Source organism: Arachis hypogaea, chromosome 8, assembly GCF_003086295.3.
Source record: "Arachis hypogaea cultivar Tifrunner chromosome 8, arahy.Tifrunner.gnm2.J5K5, whole genome shotgun sequence".
In the NCBI taxonomy this organism is placed as follows: domain Eukaryota; kingdom Viridiplantae; phylum Streptophyta; class Magnoliopsida; order Fabales; family Fabaceae; genus Arachis; species Arachis hypogaea.
In genome coordinates this window covers 9,405,866-9,429,594 of record NC_092043.1, presented here as the reverse complement: position 1 = coordinate 9,429,594, position 23,729 = coordinate 9,405,866, and the positions used below count along the sequence as shown (strand labels likewise).

The window sequence follows — 23,729 nt, the reverse complement described above, 5'->3', positions numbered from 1 at the left end:
ATTAAAAAATGATGTTGACATTCTCAACTTTAATATTAATTATCACTCCTCTTTAGTCCAAGGAACAATCAATGCGGCCATCGAGTTATAGCTCAAATAGCATAATCTCCTTATTTTCACTTAAAAATCTCAAATTTGAATCTCACTCCTAATTTTAAAAAAAAAATAATGCTTTCCCTTCCTTTAGAAGGCATCAAGGAGGGGACGGAAAAAAGGTATTTGAGAGGGGATAAACAAATAGTTAGGTGTTTCGGATAGAAATGTTGCATGGTTAAGTATTTTTTGAAGGTTTTAAGTCTAAAAATATATATTAAATTATTAATTATTTTTTTATGAAATAAATAAAATTTAAGCTTTTAACATATTAATATTTTTTAAAATAAAAAAATAATTTTTTATTAATAATAACTTTAAAATGGATAACCTTACACATGTTAATTAAATCATCTTCGTAAATTTTATATTACTCTTATTGTATAGTATGTTATTTATAAAAATTAAAAAATATTATATATATATATATATATATATATATATTACTTATAAATAATGTTTTATATATTTTAAATATATATTTTATATTTTAATTTCAATTTGATAACTGATTTTTAATTTTAGACGGTAAAAATAATTTTTTTCTAAAAATTACTTGACTAACTAGTAATCAATTATACTGTCTCCAAAACATACGCATTGTCCCATAATTAATTACAACAAAACAAATAAAAAATTATAAAAAGATAATCATAATTCGTGGATGTTTTCAATGATAACAGAACTTTATAAAACTATAAAAACACCAATAGTAAATTAATTATTAACTATAACAATCAAGTATGCAGATTATTGAAGTACCTGTTGTGATTGTAGGTGCAGGACCTGCTAGAATAGCAACCGCAGGATGCCTCAACAAACTCAGAATCTCTAACATTGTTCTTGAAAGAGATGATTGCCCTGCTTCTCTTTGGAGGAAAAGAGCCTATGATCGTTTGAAACTACACTTAGCAAAAGACTTTTGTAGCCTTCCACATTATCCTTTTCCTTCTGACTTTCCCAAATTTGTCCCTAGGATTGATTTCTTGCGCTACATTGACTCTTATGTCACGCATTTTGGTATTGCCATCAACTACAACTGCTCTGTTGACTCTGCTTTCATTGACCAAAGTAGTAGAAAGTGGAGGCTCCTTGTTACCAACAACTCTTTTGGTGCCGACGAGATCTATGAGGCAGAGTTTCTGGTGGTTGCGAGCGGAGAGAATAGTGAAGAGTACATCCCAAACATTCAAGGGCTTGAGATCTATCAAGGAGAGTCCATGCATTGTAGCAAGTATTTGGATGGGAGAGAAATATACAAGAAGAATGTTTTGGTTGTCGGATGTGGCAATTCTGGCATGGAAATTGCTTATGATCTTTCAAATTAGGGTGCATATACCTCTATTGTTGTCAGAAGTCAGGTAAATTATTTTTCTGTCGATAGATATATAACTATTTATATGTCTGGTTCTCTAAAAAAGATAGTTTTATAATTCTTGCAAATTAGAGTGTTAATAAATTAACTCAAAATATACATGAGCTACTTAATTATGTAAATTCTTGTGCTTGCAATCAAATTGCATGCATTGCATCTATTCTAATATATGAACTCTATATAGTTCAAAATAACCAACAAAATTTAATAGTGGGGGTATGCTATTTATTCAGGTGTATTATTTTACTAAGAAAATGGTGTATGCGGGTATGTTGATGCTGAAACACTTCATGGTAGAGAAAGTGGACAAGATGATGGTTCTTATGAGCAAATTGAAGTATGGAAATATATTTAAGTATGGTTTGATGAGGTCAAAGGAGGGACCTTTTGCACTCAAAATAAAAGGTGGTACTACTCCTACCATTGATGTTGGTTGTGTAGAAAAGATTAAGAAGGGAAAAGTGAAGGTAATAAATACATATATACTTGTTTAATGCTAGATAATCAATTTTTTAACATCGGTTAATTTTTTAAAATGATTTTATTTATCTAAAATTTTAGACTTCAAATTATAAATATTTAATCTTAAATATTAAGTTATAATCTAAACCATAAAGTCGGTTAATGTTGTTTAAGTAAAAGTTAATTTTTTATACTTTTAATTAATTAATTATAATTTATAAATTGATTTGTTAATTAACAAAATTAGTTATCCTTGTCTTAAATTAAATTTAGGTTTATCCTGGTATTTCAAGTATTAAAGAAGGTAAGATCGTTAAATTTGTTGATGGACAACATGTTTATTTTATGCAATCATCTTTGCTACTGGATACAAAACCAATGTGCTGAAGTGGCTTAAGGTGCGTATATTTGTATTTTTATTTCGAAAACAATATAGTATTTCCTAAAGAAACAAATCTATTCAATGGATAGTCGGTATAGTAATCTCAAATTCAATTTTAAATTACCAAAATATTTTATAACAAAAAAAAAAAATAAAATCAACTAGAATTTATCTTATTTAATATTTATTAATAATAAATTTTGACTTTTATTTTTTGTCTTTTAACATTATTGTTTAGATTAATGTATTTAATAAATATATTTGTGTAATTAATTGTATTACATTTTTGGCCGTTATAAGAATCTATTCAATGAGAATGGAATGCCAAAACCAAGTTACCCAAATCATTGGAAAGGAGAACATGGAATTTAGAGTACTAGATTTTCGAAAAGTGGATTAGAAGGCATCTCATTTGACGCGATGAAAATCGCAAATGATATCAACCTCATTTTGACTTCAAGGGTCAATCAAATTACATCTTAGTGCTATTTTATAGTGATACATGCAAGTTGATCGATTGATTGAAATAAGGTGAAAACTTAGATGCAGTCGACTTCATGTGAACTTGATAGCTGAGAGCAGTTAAATGATTTAATTGATTTGACTGAATTTTCATCTAACGATTCTTAGTTATTGTTTTATCGATTTTTAGCAAATCGAAAGTGGTTCGATATCTAATGGTCTGGGAGCGAAACCTACTCCTCTTTGCGAGTAACAATTTTTCAAAGTGCATCAAAGACCTTTCGATCGGACAAAACCTTAAGAAAATCTGAAAACAAAAAATAAGATAGTTAAAATAAATTGACTGAATTTAAAATTATTTGCGTTGAAATTAAATAAAGCAATAAAATTCCTTCGATTAGATTAAAGGACTTTTAAAATTGAAATTAAAGTACTGGAACATAAAATTGAACAAGGAAAATAAATGTGTAAAACCCGGTTAATTAACGGCTAATTAACCCATAAATGAGAATTTATTCTGGAAAGCCTAAAATGTGATTTTTATGGCTAAATGTGATATAGGAGATTGAGACGAGAATTTTGGTTCCAATTTTATAGAATTCGGACCAAAATTGGACCGAACGGGCCAAACCGGGTCAATTGGACCCAAAGTGGGCCCTTGGCCCAACATAACTTAACCAAAACCCTAGTTTTCAGCACTCTCTCTCCTCATTTGTTACACACACAAGCTGAAATTAGAGAGAAAGGGAGGAAGAACACTCTCTCAAGTTCTCTCATTTGGTTGATCTTCAAACCACCATAACTTTTGATCTAGAGTTCCGATTGTCGCTCCGTTTGCGGCCACGCGTTCACCGCGGAGAGCTCTACAAAACCCATACAACCAATCTTGAGGTAAGCCACGTGTTGCTGTTCGAAATCTCAGCCCTTATTTTCGAGTTTCATGGGTGAAATGTTGAGATTTTGGGTTCTTTGGTGTTATAGGACCCAACTCTCTTGAAGGAGAAGGTTAATCTTGTCTCCTTGGACCTTGGGTGTGGTAAGATTCTCAACCCTAGTGTGATTTGTGATTTTATGATGTTTGGGTTTTGAGATGTTGTGTATGGGTATGATGGTTGTGGCTTAGGTTGTGTATATGTGAATATTGGAGCTTGATTTGGTGATTTTGAAAAGCTTGGAAAGGGTTTGGTGGTGAAAAATCTGTTCTTGGAGGTGTTGAGGCCTTGAGAGCTTGTGGATAAGTGATTTGGAAGTGCTCCGGTGGAGTTTGGGAAAATCGGCTAAGGTATGGTTTCGGTTTCCCGTATCTAATATGTAATGTGGTAGGAAATACTTAGGCTAGAGGCCCTAAGATAGGCATTGAAATGTTGATGTTGTTGAATGATTGAGATATATGATGTGGTCATATATGTGATGATGATTAATGATGCCTTGATGGTATGATGTATGAGAAATATGCATGTTGTGATATATGCTTGATGATTGGTTATGGGTGAATTGTGGGTTGGACCATGTTGATGGTGAGTATGATATTGATTGTGTACAATGATGATTTAGTGGAATTGGTGTTGTTGATAATTGGCATGAGGAAGAGTATATGATATGTCAATATGTTTGAGTTTGAGCCACTTGGGTGAAGTGGGTTAGAATGATGAGATAGTGATTTTGTATATTGTGGTAAAATCTCAATGTGTGAGTTGAGGAGGCTTGATGTTGAAATTGATATATTTTTGATTGATTTTAAAGAAAAGGGATGAAAATGGCATGTTTTGATTGATTTTGAAAAGAGTTGGAAATGGCTTGTTTGCAAATGGCACTTTGTGGTTTTTATGAAAAATATGGTTTTTGGGCATACTTTGGTGGGACATAACTTGGACTACGGATCTCTGTTTTATGCCAAATCTATTTAGAAATGAAATTGGATCCGGGATGTCCATGCCGTTCGAAGAACGGGTGAAAAACGATTTAAAATGAGAAAGTTATGTCCGTTGGAAGATTGGGGTTCAAATTGGTGAATTCTGCAGCTTTTAACTTAGAAAATTTTTAGCAGAATGACCCCTTGCGCGTGGGTGCACTTGGCGCGTGCGCGCCGTTCTTCCCGAAAATGCCATCCACGCGTGAGTGTGATGTGCGCGGGCGCGCCGATTGTGCTGCACCCAATGCCCAGCCATTTTCCAGAGAGTTATGCCAGAACGGTGCCAGTGTTGTGCCTGGGGCACGAGAACTCCCACGCGTACGCGTGGTTGACGCGTACGCGTCGATTGGCAAATGTTTAATCCACGCGTTAGCGTGCATGACGCTTGCGCGTCGATGAAGTTTTTGAAGCCATCCACGCGTGCGCGTGGAGTGCGCGTACGCGCGGACCTGTTTTCATCCCAAAGTTGATTTTTGAGTTTTAAAAGCCAAATTTCATACTTCTAAGCCTCCGATCTCACCACTTATATCTTAAATCATTATGATATACCTAGCTATGAGAGAAGGAGCTAGTGGATGTGGTAACTTGCGAGTGAAGCAAGGGAAAATGAATAATCAATGAGGATCATTGAGGATTAAGTGAGATGTGGAGGATGGTGGTGGAAGTGCTTGTTATGCCATTGGCCGAAGGGTTGTAATTGTTTATGAATTGGCTGGTTCTGGATTGAACCGTGAGCCGGAATAGCTGTGTATGCTATGAATATTGGCTGGTTCTGGATTGAACCGTGAGCCGGAATAGCTGTGTATGCTATGAATATTGGCTGGTTATGGATTTAACCGTGAGCCGGAATGGCTGATATGGATGTTGATCCATGGATGAGAATTCATGCATGTTTATGCTGAATTATTGATAATTGTGATTTGCACTTCCACTATCAGAGATACAAGTTTCCCTGGGTAGTAGCAGTGGCTAGCCACCACGTGCTCCAGGTTGAGACTTGATACTCTGTTGACCCTATGTCATAAGTGTGGCCGGGCACTGTGAAAGACCCGGATGAGCTCGCCCCCGTAAATATTCACCAGCGAGGGTGATGGATATAGATCATGATTATGATCAAGTTTATGACGAGTATAACTCGAGTTGGGGATGCATGACAGAGGGACAGTCCAATGGTTAGCGACCAGGACTTGTCGGGTTGGCTTTATAACCGACAAGATGATATCATCAGCCACTAGGAACAGGCATTCATCATATGCATACTATATGAATTGTTTGAGATTGCCTATTTGACTGCATAATACTTGCTAATTGTCTAAATGCCTTAACTGTTCCTATTTGTATATTCTTTGTTTGATATAACTGTGTTTGCTACATTATACTCCTGCTGGTGGTTGGGAGGTCTGAAGGAATTGGAAAGGGAAGTATTAGTTAGTCTGAAGAATCTTTAGTCAGATGCCCTTTATGGTTTAGCTTGTTTATAAGCTTTGATATGATCTGGAGGAAGTTCTAGGATTGCCTTTGGCTTTCCTCCATTATTATGTATTATATATGTGGAAGCTGTTACCATGCTGGGGACCTCTGGTTCTCACCCATGCGGATTTTGTGGTTTTCAGATTCAGGACGTGAGGTTTCTCGTTGAGGCATGCTGGAGACTTCTAGATTTGCGAAGATCCTTGTTCTCGGGGCTATGTTTTGGTTTATATGTTTTGCTTAGATACTTTTATCTCCATTAAATAATACAAACTGTGATGACTCCTCTTATGGGAGAATTTTAGAGAATAGGTTTTATGTATTGGTGTCCCTTTGGGTTTCCTTGGGGTTTTCCTTATTTTTATCATATGTATATATTGTTATGCTCGGACCGGTTATCTTTGCAGCCGGATCTTGAGTCTTGATATTCTTGTTTTTGACACTCCTTTGTATATATATATAATCACGCGTTGGTTATCCTTGTTCGTTACGTTATCGATCGGAGTGTTGCGCTTTCGAGTTGCGGTTTTTGTTTACCCTTTTTCTACAAAGGCTCCTAGTTATAATCAATCATTCATACTACTATATGTACTAAACTTTTATTTTAGAGGTCGTAATACCTTGCCATCTTAGAATTATGACTTAAGCATAAGACTCTGTATGGTAGGGTGTTACAAAATGTTGCTTGAAAGATAAATTTGCAAGGAAAGTAAAGTTTGTAGAAAATAAAAATGAAAAATAAAAACAAGTGGTAGGGACCCTACAGAAAATTGACTCGAAGCAGACTCAAAAATTTGTTGGGATGTGAGTATGCATGAGTAATCTGAAGTGTAACTCCCATGTTCATTAATTCAAAGGTAACTGTTCCCACGTCTTTTGCTGGAAAAAAGGCAACATTCAAATGCAACCCTCAAACTTTGGGACCTTCGATTCGACCCATCGATCAGCTTGTTGACTGGTCATGACAAAGTCTTGCTCGATCTTGCTTGCCCAAAGGGCTCTCTTTCGATGTTGACTTTTCTTCGAAGACATACGCTTATTGACTCTTCGAATGCTCCTTTTTTCGAAATAAATTATTTTCGACTAACAAATTACCTCCTAGGATTAATGTGTTATTTCCGATATCATCTTAGAATAATAACGCTTAATCCTAACATGCTCTTATTATATCATCATAAGGCATTAATCAATCATAAATGAAATTCACTTCCCTTCATTTACTCGCACCCATCTGACACATTTCCCACTATTCTTAATTTCTCGCTCCACTACTTCGCCTTTTCTAGAAAGTTACCCAATTTCAAATTTTGAACTTTCTCATACGAAACGGTAAAACACCTTTTTTGATACGTGCTTCAAATATTTGTAATATGAAGAGTTCAAGCGTTATTTAGAAGATATTAGTTTATATTTTTAGAATGTTTTAATTTAATTTGATATATTTTAATTTTGTTTATTTAATTACTAGATTGGGCCTTATGCTTATGGGCTTCAGGTTTTTTTTTTTGTTTTAAATAATAAGAGGTTATAAAGACCTTCTTAGCTATTGTAGTTGTAATACAGAATGATTTAGAGGTTTAAAAATCCCTTTTTTGGTTTCGTGATGAAACCATGGTGTGGACAACTGAGGTTGAGGAGTCCCTCTCTTGTTGCATCGGGAATTGAATAGAACGTTGAGAAGTCCCTTCCATTCAATTCCCAAATTATGGCATTGACAAGTTAGGTTGAAGAGTCCCTTTCTTATTGCGTCAAGAAATTAGATAGAAAGTAGAGTGATTCACTTTCTATTCAATTTCAATCTATCATTTTTGTTTCTATTCAATTTCGATGTATCTTTTTTATTTAGTTTGAATATTTATCTAATTGTTTTTCTTTTATTTCTTTATCATTTGGTATCAATTATAAAGAAATAAAAGGTTGAATAAGACAAGAATTGAAATTGAATAGAAAAGATAAATTGTAATTGAAATAAAAACAAAAAAGATAGGTTGAAATTGAATAGAAAGAGAATCACTCTACTTTCTATCCAATTTCTTGACGCAACAAGAAAGAGACTCTTCAACCTAACTTGTCAAAGTCATAGTTTGGGAATTGAATCGAAAGAACTCCTCAACCTTCTACTCAATTCCCCAATACAACAAGAGAGGGACTCCTCAACCTCAATTTTTCACACCATGGTTTCATCACGAAACCAAAAAAGGGGTTTTCAAACCTCTAAATCATTATGTATTACGACTACAATAGCTAAGGAGGTATTTATAACCTCTTAGTAGTTAAAACAAAGAAAACCTAAAGCCCATAAACATAAGGCCCAATCTAGTAATTAAATAAACAAAATCAAAATATATCAAACTAAATTAAAACATTCTAAAAATGTAAACTAATATCTTCTAAATAATACTTGAACTCTTCATATCATGAACATTTGAGCACGTATCATGAACAAGTTGAGGCATACTCTGCCCTGGATAGTGAAAGGGTTCAACTCTATTCAGAACTTCAAGAACTTTTAGCACCTTTTCTTCCATCAATCACTTGAAAATGTCCTTCCCAATTACGGGACCATTTGCCAAAAAATTTTGATTTCTTTTCAATTGGCAATATAACTTTTAACATCAGATCTCCCATACTAAAACACTTCTCTTTTATTCGACGATTATAATTTTGAACAATGTTATCCCTCTGACTAACCATATTCTCGAGTGCTAGAATACGTTCTTGACTAAATCATTCAGTTCATCATACATTGCGTTCCAATAATCTTCGATTGGCAAATCATCTTGCCTCAATATCCTTATCGTATTAAGATTAATTTCTACTAACAAAATTGCATCATGACCATATACTAACTTATAAGGAGAAGTACCTGTTGATCCTCTTGGTGAATTTCGATAAGCCCACAATACCTGACTCAATGTTTCATGTCAAGTTCGAGGTTTGCGACCAATTTGCTTCTTAATCAAATTGATCAATATTTTGTTTTCTGTCTCGACTTGCCCATTAGCTTGTGCATAATATGGAGTTGAAGTAACCATATTAATATTTCTCAAAGCTACAAAATTATTAATACATTGACCAGTAAACATAGTTCCCTGATCAGTGCTTAGAGTTTCGGGAATCCCAAATCAATGAATTATATAATCCTCGATGAAGTCTATAATTTCATTTTGCCCAGCCTCCACTAAAGGAACGGCTTCAACCCACTTCGTGAAATAATCAATTGCCATCAAAAGGAACTTATGATTCCTCGACGAAGGTGGGTGTATTACTCCAATCAGATCCAAATCCCAATCTCGGAAAGGTCATGCTTTAATAAACATGATTTCTTCGAAGTACCCACTTCATTTTCATTCCAGCCTGATGGACAACGCATATACCTCTATGAACCTCTCCCAAAGTGATATCTTTATCTGATTGACTTAAATATCTAGAAAAACTTCCATCAATGCCTTTCCTATACAACTCATCAGTCATTAATACAAAATTCATTGCTTTCAACTTTACTTTCCTATCAAATCGAATACTAGGATATTTTAGATATTCAGCAATCAGCTTTCTCCAATTATCATCATCCCATTCATCTAAGGTCAAAGCCTCTCTTTTATCAATGGACACCAAAATTTGATGAACCCTTGCCAACTTTTCTAGCATTTCAGAGAATACTTTGTATCTCAATGCAATTTGGGCCAACTCATTAGCGATTTAATTCCCCTTTACAAACCAAAATTTCGAGACCCAATACTAAAGACTCATATTTAGCCATGTTATTCGAACAAGGATATTTCAATTCGAAGAGAAACTCTGATGGAATACCTTCTGGTGAGATAATTAAAATTCCTATTCCAACACCTTCCTTATGCTTCGAGCCATCGAAATATAACTTCCAACAATAAACTAGCATATCGATCATATTTGCCCCTTGGTAATTGGGATTATTCGAATGTTCCACCAGAAAATCCGCAATGACCTGGCCTTTCACAGCTCTAGCCGGAATATGTTGTAAATTAACTTCTGTCATAGTCAACATCCATTTCCCTAATCGGCTTCTTAGCATAGGATATGATAACATATATTTAACTAAGTCAGTTTGTGCAATCACATTCACAATTTTTGCAACCATATAGCACTTTAATTTCGTGCAAGCATAATACAGAGATACACACAACTTTTCAATGGGTGAATACCTTATTTCGATATCCGTTAACACCCTACTAAGGTAATAAATAGCTCGTTCATATCCTTCCTCATCATCTTGAGCCAACATATATCTAATAGTATTCATTGATGCTGCAATATATAATTTCAAAGGCTTACAAGGACGAATAGTCGCCATTACTGGCGCCTTGGACAAATAAGCTTTAATTGACTCGAAAGCCTCCTGGTGCTCCTCTATCCATATAAACTGTGTTTCATCTTTAAGCTTTAGTTCGACCTGAAAAGTTTGATATAAACCTTCTAAGATAATTAACCTTTCCAAGAAAAGATTGCACTTCCTTTTTCGACTTAGGAAGAGGTAACTCTAGGATTGTGTTAGCTTTGTTTTATCAATAGAATCTCCTTCTTGTGAACTACAAACCCTAAAAAGTTCCCTGTAGACACACCAAATGCACATTTCAAAGGATTCATATTTAATCTTTTTTTCTGCATTGTTTCAAACGCTTGCCTCAAACAATCGAAATATTGATTTATGGAACTTGAATCAACCATGACATCATCGATATAAACCTCCATAGATTTTCCAATAAACATATGAAAAATAGTATTCATGGCACGTTGATATGTCGCACCGGTATTCTTTAGACCGAATGGCATAACCACCCATTCATATGTCTCGAATGCTCTAGGGCATCAAAAAGCAGCTTTGGACACATCATCCTCTACAATGAAAATCTGGTTATATCCTGAGTATCCGTCCATAAAAGTCAGGATTTTATTACCCACGGCAGAATCGATTAACACATCTGCTATGGGCATAAAATTTTCATCTTTCGGAGTAGCATTGTTCAAATCTCAAAAATCAATACATACTCTCAATTTTTTATTCTTCTTCATTACTGGAACAATGTTCAAGACCCATTCCATGTAATGTGTAGTTCAAATAAACTTTGCTATAATCAAACGTTCGATTTCTTCTTTAATCTTTTGGTTAATTTTAGGAGCAAATCGTCGAGGCGATTGCTTTACTGGTCGAGCAAATGGTTTTAGTGCTAATCGATGTTCCACAAGAGAACTGTAACAACCTCACTATCAGAATGTCACTCTTCCGGCTGCGCCACTCTGATAGCCCGGATATTACGATGACTCTAAATATATTTAATACTAAGATAGGAGCTTGGCTAAAACTTAAAACCATATAACCTTTCGAAAGTCTTAGTTGAAAACATAAATACATACTTACCAAACCATATACAACACTTAACAAGAATATGTATATATATTTATATAATATTGACTTACAAGCATTACATAATACAAATCCTATCCCTCTTACAAAAAGTGTAAAGATAAAGGCGAGGGAAAAAAATAATATATAAAAAAATACAATACATCATATAAACAGAAACGAAATAAACTTTTCGTGACTTCTTCGTCCAAACCCTGAAAAGGAAACACCTGAAGGGGAGTGAGAACATCGTCCTCGCTGGTTCTCACTATAGGGTTACAGAATTGCTTTAATAAGATACGTAAAATAAAACTGTTTTCAGAATACAGTGACCGTTGTTCGCCTTATGTATTGTTTCAAAAACCAAAGATTTACATTCAAAACTCAGAAATCCTTTTTAATAGAGAAAATCTGTTTATTCTTCAAAATCCAAAACTTTTTCCTGTTGTATCAAATATTAAAAGTTTCCTATACAGTATGAATAAGCAAGTTGATCCAAGTATAGATTCATTAAGTCTATGCTAAACCAATTTGATCTTTCATACATGACTAGACCTCAAACACAAACCAATCACGGCCTCAGGTCTAGCACATAATCAAACACAGCCTCAGGCCCAAACAACTCAATCAACATCTAATCCACCACAATTCAACCAATTTCAATCACAAACACAAGTAGAGAGGTTCAAACACAATCAAAGTATTTACATCAAGTATAGCAATAGAAGTTAAACATAATTATTCACATAAGCAAACCAATTACAATATGCACGCCCAAACAATGTTAAATAGATGCATATGATAAATGTCTGTCCTATTGGCTGTGATATCATATTGTTGGTTTAATTGCCAACCCGACACATTCTTTCGGATGTAGCCCTTCCTGCCATGCCCGGGATATAGTGCCCTACACACTATCATATCATGCGCATGCCAGGGATATGCCCGGCTCACTCTTATGGTAGAGAATCTGCCACGCCTGGGATATAGTGCCCTACATACTCATTGACAAGATAGGTTATCAATCATAATTTCATCCCAGGAATATAGTGCCCTGCACACTCCTGTTGCAGAGAATCTGTCACGTTAGGGATATAGTGCCATGCACACTCTTGCGCCTTACAAATCGCGCCTCAATCAAAACCAAGCTCATCTTATCCAATTTCAAAATCATTCTTGACTCATTTTCTTTCAAAAACAAAACATACTCAGTTCACATCTTGCCAAGAGTCACATTTTCTTGAATCAATTTTGTTTAAAACCAAACCACTTTTGGTAATATTCTCTGAAACTCCAAACAACTTCAAAATCATATCAAATATAAATATCTTCCAAAATTCATCAAAATCATTCATTCTAAATAAGGATTTGGTAATCAAATTTAACACAAGAGACTTAAAATTTTAGGGGAGAACAATGATGAGCGGATAATTTATACGTTTTTTCGCATTATTTTTAGGTAGTTTTTAGTATGATTTAGTTAGTTTTCAGTATATAATTATTAGTTTTTATGAAAAAATCATATTTCTGGACTTTACTATGAGTTTGTGTATTTTTCTATGATTTCAGGTATTTTCTGGCTGAAATTGAGGGACCCGAGCAAAAATCTGATCCAGAGGCTGAAAAAGGACTGCAGATGCTGTTGGATTCTGACCTCTCAGCACTCGAAATAAATTTTCTGGAGATTCAGAAATGTAATTGGCGCGCTCTCAATTGCGTTGGAAAGTAGACATCTTGGGCTTTCCAGCAATATATAATAGTCCATACTTTGCCCGAGATTTGATGGCCCAAACTGGCGTTCCAAGTCAGCATAAAAATTCTGGCGTAAAACGCCCAAACTGGCACTAGAATTGGAGTTAAACGCCCAAACTGGCACGAAAGCTGGCGTTTAACTCCAGAAACAGCCTAAGCACGAAAAGACTTCAATGCTCAGCCCAAGCACACACCAAGTGGACCCCGAAAGTGGATTTCTGTATCATTTACTTATTTATGTAAACCCTAGGCTACTAGTTCATTATAAATAAGACCTTTTACTATTGTATTTTCATCTTTAGATCATTTTTGAGACTATCTTTTGATCATCTTTTGATCTCTGGATCATGTTTTGGGGGCTGGCTATTCGGCTATGCCTGGACCTTCATCAGTTATGTATTTTCAACGGTGGAGTTTCTACACCTCATAGATTAAGGTGTGGAGCTCTGCTGCTCCTCATAAATTAATGCAAAGTACTATTGTTCTTCTATTCAATTCAAGCTTATTCTTATTCTAAGATATTCACTCACACTTCAACCTGATGAATGTGATGATCCGTGACACTCATCATCATTCTCCCTTATGAACGCGTGCCTGACAACCACTTCCGTTCTACATGCTATAGCTTGAGTATGTATCTCTTGGCCTCCTAGTCCACGATGCATGGTTGTCTCTCTTGACAACAGAGCCTTCCATTCCGTGAGATCAAAGTCTTCGTGGTATAAGCTAGAATCAATTGGCAGCATTCTTGAGATTCGAAAAGTCAACACCTTGTCTGTGGTATTCCGAGTAGGATCTGGGATGGGATGACTGTGATGAGTTTCAAACTCGCGAGTGCTGCGCGCAATGACAGTGCGCAAAAGGATCATTGGATCTTATTGCGACACGATCGAGAACCGACAGATGATTAGCCCTACGTAACCCGTAGCCAGACCTTTTTCACTGAGAGGATGGATGGTAGCCATTGACGACGGTGATCCACCTATATACAGCTTGCCATGGAAAGGAGTATGAATGATTGAATGAAGGTAGTAGGAAAGCAGAGATTCAGAAGGAATAACGCATCTCCATATGCTTATCTGAAATTTCCACCAATGAATTACATAAGTATCTCTATCTTTATTTTATGTTTATTTATCTTTTTATTATCAAAGCTTCATAACCATTTGAATCTGCTTGACTGAGATTTACAAGATGACCATAGCTTGTTTCAAGCCGACAATCTCCGTGGGATCGACCCTTACTCACGTAAGGTATTACTTGGACGACCCAGTGCACTTGCTGGTCAGCTGCACGAAGTTGTGTATCACGATTCGTGTACCAAGTTTTTGGCACCGTTGCCGGGGATCGTTCGAGTTTGGATAACTGACGGTTCATCTTGTTACTTAGATTGGGTAATTTTATTTTATGTTTAAGCTTTTTACTTTTTATTTTCGAAAAAATAAATAAAAATAAAAAAATTTTATTTTGTTCTTCAGAATTTTTAAGAATGAATTCTAGCGTTTCATGATGATATGTTGAAGCCTGGCTGGCTGTAAAGCCATGTCTAATTCTTTTGGACTGAGGCTTCCACTTATCAATGCAAAAGCGTGTTAGTTGATTCCAATCAATTTGGCTGTTACACACATAGCTGTTGTATAGAATGTTCTGCTAAAACTTGGCTGGCCATTTGGCCATGTCTAATCTTTTGGACTGAAGCTTTCACATGAAGCTTGGCTGGCTATTAAGCCATGTCTAAATTTTTGGACCGAAACTTTAGACTAACATTGCATGATTCCTAGAATTCCTATTAAAAATTTTGAATTTCTTTATTTTCTTTTTCCAAAATAATTTCGAAAAATACAAAATTTTTTTAATAAAATCATAAAACTAAAAAAAAATTGTTTCTTGTTTGAGTCTAGAGTCAATTTTTAAGTTTGGTGTCAATTGCATATTTTTATTTTTCACAAAAAATTTTTGAAAACTCATGCATGGTGTTCTTCATGATCTTCAAGTTGTTCTTGGTAAGTCTCCTTGTTTGATCTTTAAATTTTCTTGTTTTGTATCTTTTCTTGTTTTTCATATGCATTTTTGAATTCTTAGAGTCTAAACATTAAAAATTTTTAAGTTTGGTGTCTTGCATGTCTTTCTTTTCTTAAAAATTTTCAAAAAAATATGTTCTTGATGTTCATCATGATTTTCAAAGTGTTCTTGGTGTTTATCTTGACATTTAAAGTGTTCTTGCATGCATTATTTGTTTTGATCCAAAATTTTTATGTCTTGAGTCATTTTGTTGTTTTTCTCTTTCCACATTAAAATTCAAAAATAAAAAATATCTTTTCCTTCAATTACTCATAATTTTCAAAATCTTTGGGTTGACTTAGTAAAAAATTTTTAAAATTTGGTTGTTTCTTGTTAGTCAAGTCAAAGTTTCAATTTCAAAATTTATCTTTTCAAATCTTTTTCAAAATCAAATCTTTTATTTTTCCTTTTATTATTTTCGAAAATTCTTTAAAATTAATTTTCAAAAATATTTTTCTTAATTTTATCTTTTATTTTCGAAATTATTACTAACATTTAAGAATTTGATTCAAAAATTTCAAGTTTGTTACTTTCTAGTTAAGAAAGGTTCAATCTTTAAATTCTAGAATCATATCTTTTTAGTTTCTTGTTAGCCAAGTAATCAACTTTAATTTCAAAAATCAAATCTTTTTAATTTCTTCTTCAATCATATATTTTCAATCATATCCTTTTTAAAAATAAATTTCAATAATATATTTTCAATCATATCTTTTTCAAATCATATCTTTTACAAATTTTAATTTCAAAATCTTTTTCTAACTTCTTATCTCTTCAAAATTTACTATTTCTTATCTTTTTCAAAACCATCTAACTATTTCTTTCACTTCTTATTTTCGAAAATCACCTTCCTCTTTTTCAAAAAATTTTTTTATTAACTAATTGTTTTAAATTCTAATTTTATTTTATTTCTTCTAATATTTTCGAATTTTAACTTATAATTAAAATAAAAAAAAATATTTTTTTTCTTTTCTTTTATTTAATTTTTGAATTCTCTCTCTCATTTCTTTCTATTTATTTTATTTAATTGCTAACACTCCTTCTTCACACATCAAAAAAATTCGAACCCTCTCCATCTCTCTGTGTTCGAATTTTTCTCCTTCTTTCCTCATTCTTATTCTTCTTCTCTTCTACTCACATAAAGAAATCTCTATACTGTGACATAGAGGATCCCTATTATTACATGTTCTCTTCTTTTTTGTATGAGCAGAAACAGGGATAAGAATATTCTTATTGAAGCTGATCCTGAACCTGAAAGGACTTTGAAGAGGAAGCTAAGAGAAGCTAAAGCTCGAACCCACGACCACAAGAATAAGAGCCTTACAGCAGATTTCAATCATGCTCTGAACATCTGTGAAGCTCTGTTGATGATCATGTGAAGTCACAAAAAAATTGAAAAATTAAAGAAAAATAAAAAACAGCATCAAAAGCCCATCACTAGAAAGAAAATGGAGCAAACAAGAGAGTCCACTCATGGACCTCACCAAGAGCACTCCATTATCCTCCATGAAATTAGAGAGGATCAAAGAGCCATGGGGGAGGAGCAGCAAAGGCAAGGAAGAGACATTGAGGAGCTCAAGCACTCCATAAGATCTTCAAGAGGAAGAACTAGCCGCCATCACTAAGGTGGACCCGTTCTTTAACCTCCTTGTTCTTATTTTTCTGTTTTTCAATTTTTTATGCTTTATGTTTGTCTATGTTTGTGTCTTCATTACATGATCATTAGTGTCTAGTGTCTATGCCTTAAAGCTATGAATAATTCCATGAATCCTTCACCTCTCTTAAATGAAAAATGTGCCTAATTACAAAAGAACAAGAAGTACTTGGATTTCAATTTTTATCTTGAAATTAGTTTAATCATTTTGATGTGGTGGCAATACTTTTTGTTTTCTGAATGAATGCTTGAACAGTGCATATTTTTGATAGTAAAGTTTATGAATGTTAAAATTGTTGGCTCTTGAAAGAATGATGAACAAAGAGAGATGTTATTGATAATCTGAAAAATCATGAAATTGATTCTTGAAGCAAGAAAAAGCAGTGAATAACAAAGCTTGCGAAGAAAAAAATAGCGAAAAAGAAAAAGAAAGAAAAAGAAAAAGCAAGCAGAAAAAGCCAATAGCCCTTTAAACCAAAAGGCAAGGGTAAAAAGGATCCAAGGCTTTGAGCATTAATGGATAGGAGAGCCCAAAGGAATAAAATCCGGGCCTAAACGGCTAAATCAAGCTGTCTCTAACCATGTGCTTGTGTCATGAAGGTCCAAGTGAAAAGCTTGAGACTGAGTGGTTAAAGTCGTGATCCAAAGCAGAAAGAGTGTGCTTAAGAACTCTGGATACCTCTAACTGGGGACTTTAGTAAAGCTGAGTCACAATCTGAAAAGGTTCACCCAATTATGTGTCAGTGGCATTTATGTATCCAGTGGTAATACTGGAAAACAAAGTGCTTAGGGTCACGGCCAAGACTTATAAAGTAGCTGTGTTCAAGAATCAACATACTGAACTAGGAGAATCAATAACACTATCTAAATTCTGAGTCCCTATAGATGCCAATCATTCTGAATTTCAAAGGATAAAGTGAGATGCCAAAACTGTTCAGAAGCAAAAAGCTACTAGCCCCGCTCATCTAATTGGGACTAAGTTTCATTGATATTGTGAGATTCATTGTATATTCTCTTCTTTTTATTCTATTTTGTTTTTAGTTGCTTGGAGACAAGCAACAATTTAAGTTTGGTGTTGTGATGAGCGGATAATTTATACGCTTTTTGGTATTATTTTTAGGTAGTTTTTAGTATAATTTAGTTAGTTTTTAGTATATAATTATTATTTTTTATGCAAAAATCATATTTCTGGACTTTACAATGAGTTTGTGTGTTTTTTTTGTGATTTCAGGTATTTTCTGGCTGAAATTGAGGGACCTGAGCAAAAATCTGATTCAAAGGCTGAAAAAGGACTGCAGATGCTGTTGGATTCTGACCTCCCTACACTCGAAATAGATTTTCTGGAGCTACAGAAGCCTAATTGCCGCACTCTCAATTGCGTTGGAAAGTAGACATCTTGGGCTTTCCAGGAATGTATAATAGTTCATACTTAGCCCGAGATTTGATGGCCTAAACTGGTGTTCCAAGTCAGTATAAAAATTCTGGCGTAAAACGCTCAAACTGGCACCAGAATTGGAGTTAAACGCCCAAACTGGCACCAAAGCTGGCGTTTAACTCTAGAAACAGCCTAAGCACGAAAAAGCTTCAATGCTCAGCCCAAGCACACACCAAGTCAGCCTCGAAAGTAAATTTCTGCATCATTTACTTATTTCTGTAAACCCTAGGCTACTAGTTCATTATAAATAGGACCTTTTACTATTGTATTTTCATCTTTAGATCATGTTTGAGACTATCTTTTGATCATCTTTTGATCTCTGGATCACATTTTGGGGACAGGCCATTCATGCCTGGACCTTCATCACTTATGTATTTTCAACGGTGGAGTTTCTACACCTCATAGATTAAGGTGTGGAGCTCTGCTGCTCCTCATGAATTAATGCAAAGTACTATTGTTCTTCTATTCAATTCAAGCTTATTCTTATTCTAAGATATTCACTCGCACTTCAACCTGATGAATGTGATGATCCGTGACACCCATCATCATTCTCCCTTATGAACGCGTGCCTGACAACCACTTCCGTTCTACATGCTATAGCTTGAGTGTGTATCACTTGGCCTCCTGGTCTACGATGCATGGTTGCCTCTCTTGACAACAGAGCCTTCCATTCCGTGAGATTAGAGTCTTCGTGGTATAAGCTAGAATCAATTGGCAGCTTGAGATCCGAATAGTCTAAACCTTGTCTGTGGTATTCCGAGTAGGATCTGGGATGGGATGACTGTGTCGAGCTTCAAACTCGACCCTTAATCACGTAAGGTATTACTTGGACGACCCAGTGCACTTGCTGGTCAGCTGCACGAAGTTGTGTATCACGATTTCGTGTACCAAACAACCTATCTCAATTCCTTAAAATTCATTGAAAACCCTTAAAATTATAGCTTCTTGGTTTAAGTAAATAAAAATAGAATTTAATTTAAAACCGAATCATATAAATCACAAATCCTAAATCCAATTCAAAACTAATCACGAAAAATGAAACCAATCCATTTAAATCAAAACCAATTTCAGGTTCTCTCTTAAAACCAATTTTCTGACTTCTTCTAAAATGTCACAAACGGAAATTATTCATTCAAAGTACAATTTCCTTTAAATAATTCAATTCAAAACATAATTCATTATTTTCTTAAATAATTCAAGTGAAATAATATAATTCTTAAATTCTTAATTTTCTAAATAACAGTTCAAACAAAGTCTCAGATTTTATAGAAATTTCGGCAACATCTCCCCTAAAACTTAGACTTCGCCACCCTTTTCGGGTCTGATGAACAGATATTTTATACGCTTTTTGACATCATTTTCATATAGTTTATGTTATGTTTTATTTAAGTTTTATTATATTTTCATAGGATTTATTGTAAAATTCACATTGTTGGATTCTACTATGAGCTGTTGTGTTTTATGGTGATTTCAGGTATTTTCTGGCTAAAATCTGAGAGTTTTGACAAAGTCTGATTCAGAGGCAAAGAAAGCGTAGCAGATGCTGTCAGGATCTAACCTCTGTGCATTCAAGCAAGCATTTCTGGAGCCACAGATATCCAAATGGAGTGTTCTCAATGGCTATGGAAAGCTAACATCCAGAGCTTTCTAGCAATATATAATAGGCGTTCAACGCCAGCCATTTACCCCCTTCCTGGTGTTGGACACTCAAAAGGGAGCAGCTGGCGTCCAATGCCCAAAGTGGAGTCCAAAGGGGGCGTTCAACGCCTAAGACCCATACTAGCACGTGAAGACACCCTTAGCTCAGCCCAAACACTCACCAAGTTGGGCCCCAGAAGTGGATTTTTGCACTACAAGCCTAAGCATATCATATTTCTATGATCCTTAGTTATTACACTAGTATATATAGGAGAAGATCACTCTTGTTTTAGAATCTTCGACCACCATAGAACATTTTTGCATATTTTCGAGTTTCATTGTACAGTATGAGCTACTAAACCTCCTAAGTTAAGGTTAGGATCTCTGCTGAGTTTTATGGATCAATAAAGCACTATTGTTCTATTTTAATTCGTATTTGATTCTCTCCTAAGGTGTATATTCGTTCTTCAACCTTATGAATGAGTCGAACAGTCATAAGTTATCTCTATTCTACATGGGTTCAGCGAGCATATTTCATCAGATATCAATGAACCACTAGCTTGAAGATACATCTCTTAGACGGCTAATTCACGACTTCGTTGGGGACTTCTCGAGATATCAGTTCAGTAGAGGTATGGGGAGATTAGGGTTTTTGTGGTAAGGGCTAGAACCAAGGCGCAGCATTCTCTGATCTGGAAGATGACCTTGTTTGTGGCATTTTGAGTAGGATCACCAAGGGAATGAACTGCAGAAGCTTCACCCTCATTCAGCGCATTAAACCTGATGTTCAGCCTAGAGGAAGATTGGTAGCCTCTCAACCACCGTTGATCACATATAGCCTGCTATAGAAGAAATCATTCACAGTTGAAGTAGACAGTAAGAAAGTATTGATCCAGAAGAACAAAGCATATCCGAAGCCTTATCATTAGATTCACAATTACTAAGTAACATTATCTTTATTTTGCTTTTATGCGTTTAAACAACTACACAACTTTTCTATCCGCCTAACTAAGATTCATAAGATAACCACTGTTTGATTCAAGCCGACAATCCTCGTGGGATCGACCCTAACTCACCTCAGGTATTACTTGGACGACCCAGTGCACTTGCTAGTTCAGTTGTGCGAAGTTAAATTCCGCACACCAGGGTCCCAACAAAACCGCTCCACAACCCTTTCCAACGGGTTCAAGACCAAAATAGTTCAAAATCAAGCTGGTTCCAACAATTCAGAAAATTGATTCAAAATCAAATCATTTTCTACAAATTAAACTCAATTTTAAAGCTTTAAAGAATCAATTCAGCAGCCACCAGTTTAACAAAATAAAGCAATCAATAATTAAATCAAACAACAATCACATTCATCGGAAACAGCCAAACAATACATAAGACTTATACAATCACTGAAGTGTATTTCTCACATCAGTATCCATTTATAACAATTCCAAATTATAAAATTGAGTTTTTAGAAAAAGCTCCTACCTTGACAAATCGAAACCATAACCTAAACGCGCCAACGGAATCTTTTCTATCAACCCGAAATTAGCGGCAACCACAACCTCAGTAACGTAAAAGCGACATGTAACCACTAGAACTCGACCCTATGTTACCAAACCTCAGATTCATTAACCAAACACAACATAATACTAACGCGAGGGTTTTCAAAACATAATTACTTACTGAAATAATAAAACGAAGCAGCCACGACTCCAACTTGACCCGACAATAGCTCCGTCAATAACCTCAAGCAACAGCGGCGATGAAAAACCCCGATGACCCTGACTACACAACCATGCCATGACAATAAAAACCTAGGAATTTAAAAGAACAAAAAACCAAATACAAAACCCTTATTGGTGGTGGATTTCAGCAGCGGCAGTGGCGTTTCCCGGTGGCAGAGGCTTGGCGGCGCATTTCCAGCAGAGGCGACGGAGCACCTGACGGCGGCTGGACGCGGTGGCAATGGCAGAGGCAGAGCCGGCTTCTCCTCTCCATCGCGTTCTGGTCCTCTGGTGATTATGTGCACGACGACGGTGTGCAGGGCAATGGGAACGACCTCCATCTACAGCAGCGGCAGTGATTGGCGCGATGGCAATGACAGGACGCAGCTCCTCCAGCTCGCGTCTTCGGCAGTAGCAACTTTCCCTCACGTGGTTATCTCCCTCGGTCCTGGTCCTCCCATGCTATAGTGGCGGCGAGGCATGATGCTGTGGCAACGCGGCTTCTCTTCCTCTCCCTCTCTCGGATCTCCTGTCTTTCTCACTATTCGTAATGACGGCACAGTGGCAGTGACAGTGACGACCACTAGTGTCGTCCTTCCTCTCCCATCTCCTTTCTTCTCTTTCTTTCTTTTTTCCATCTGCTCCTCCCTCCCCTCTAACCATGTGTGTGTGTGTGTTAAATGAGGAAGAGTGTGAGTGGAAAAATTAAGGTTGGGGTTTAATTTAGGGGGAAAAGTAGAAATTAGGTATTTTATGACTAATGTAGGTAATTTGGTAAAATTGGAGGGTAGAGTACTAAATTGAAAACCTAATTTAACCAAATAATAATTATATATGAAAATAATGTTTATTCATCAACTTTCAAATTATTTCTAAATAAATATTCTAATTTAAAATATAAGATAATATAATTAATTTTTTTATTTTTAAAATTAGAGTATTAAATTCTAGAATCTCAGTTATTTAAATTAAATCATATAAAATTCTCGTTATTTCTGAATTTCTAATACTTTAACTTGTAAATAGAAAGATACTCAATAATTATAAAGTCTGGATGGAAACCTTAATTTATTTCAAATTCAATTAATCAAAACTACCTTTAATTATCTTCAATAAAATAATTTGTGAAATTAAAACTGTAAATAAAAATATGTTTTGAAATTAGTTCATAATAAGACCTTTCAAAAGTTTTGGGTCTTACAAGAATGATCGAGACCAGGCATCTCATGATAATCCCAAGCAAAACAGTCTTTAAATTCATGGAAAAGATTGAGTTAGTCAGTTTGACATGGTTCCACAAGGTTCTTACATATGTAAGTGATTCGAAACATTATCAACAGATCCCAAATTAATTTCTTCCAAAGGATCTTGTGACACAAAACCTTTTGTAACTTCATCATCTTTTGCCGAATATTTTTCGAAACCCAAAGGTTCCAAATTATAGATGCAATCAAAAGATAAATCAATAGATTCATTGGAACTGAAATCTACTTTATTATCAACCAATTCAATAACTGAGTTGTTTTCAATAGAATGTACTTCTGCTATATCGACAACAGTTTGATTGATAACATTACTAAAACTAGGAAAGCAAAAAGAACTTAAACTATGACTAAATTTGATTGGAGTAATCGAATCTGTAATACAAACTAGAAAAGATGAAACTACATTCCTAGATGATTCAACCTCATCAGAAGAATCATTTTTATTTTCAACAAAAGAAAAACTACTTAAAGATTTTCTTAAGGTTATTAGATAATTCGAGACGTCTTGTTCGTCAGCCATGTAAGGACGTCTTCAAATCACCTTTTACGCTGTGCAATTCTAACCAGTAGGAGGAGCATCAAGTTGTGGACGTCAAAGCTTTACATTGAAATCCTCTGAAGTCAAAAAGCTTCCTTCACAATTGATGGAATTAAGTACCCTGTCAACATT

At 35.0% G+C, this 23,729-nt stretch overlaps 1 pseudogene; it reads left to right on the top strand.

The window, feature by feature from the left end:
• Window positions 1–836: 836 nt before the first annotated feature.
• LOC112704970 (probable indole-3-pyruvate monooxygenase YUCCA11) lies at window positions 837–22,262 on the top strand (annotated as a pseudogene).
• The last annotated feature ends 1,467 nt before the right edge of the window (window positions 22,263–23,729 follow it).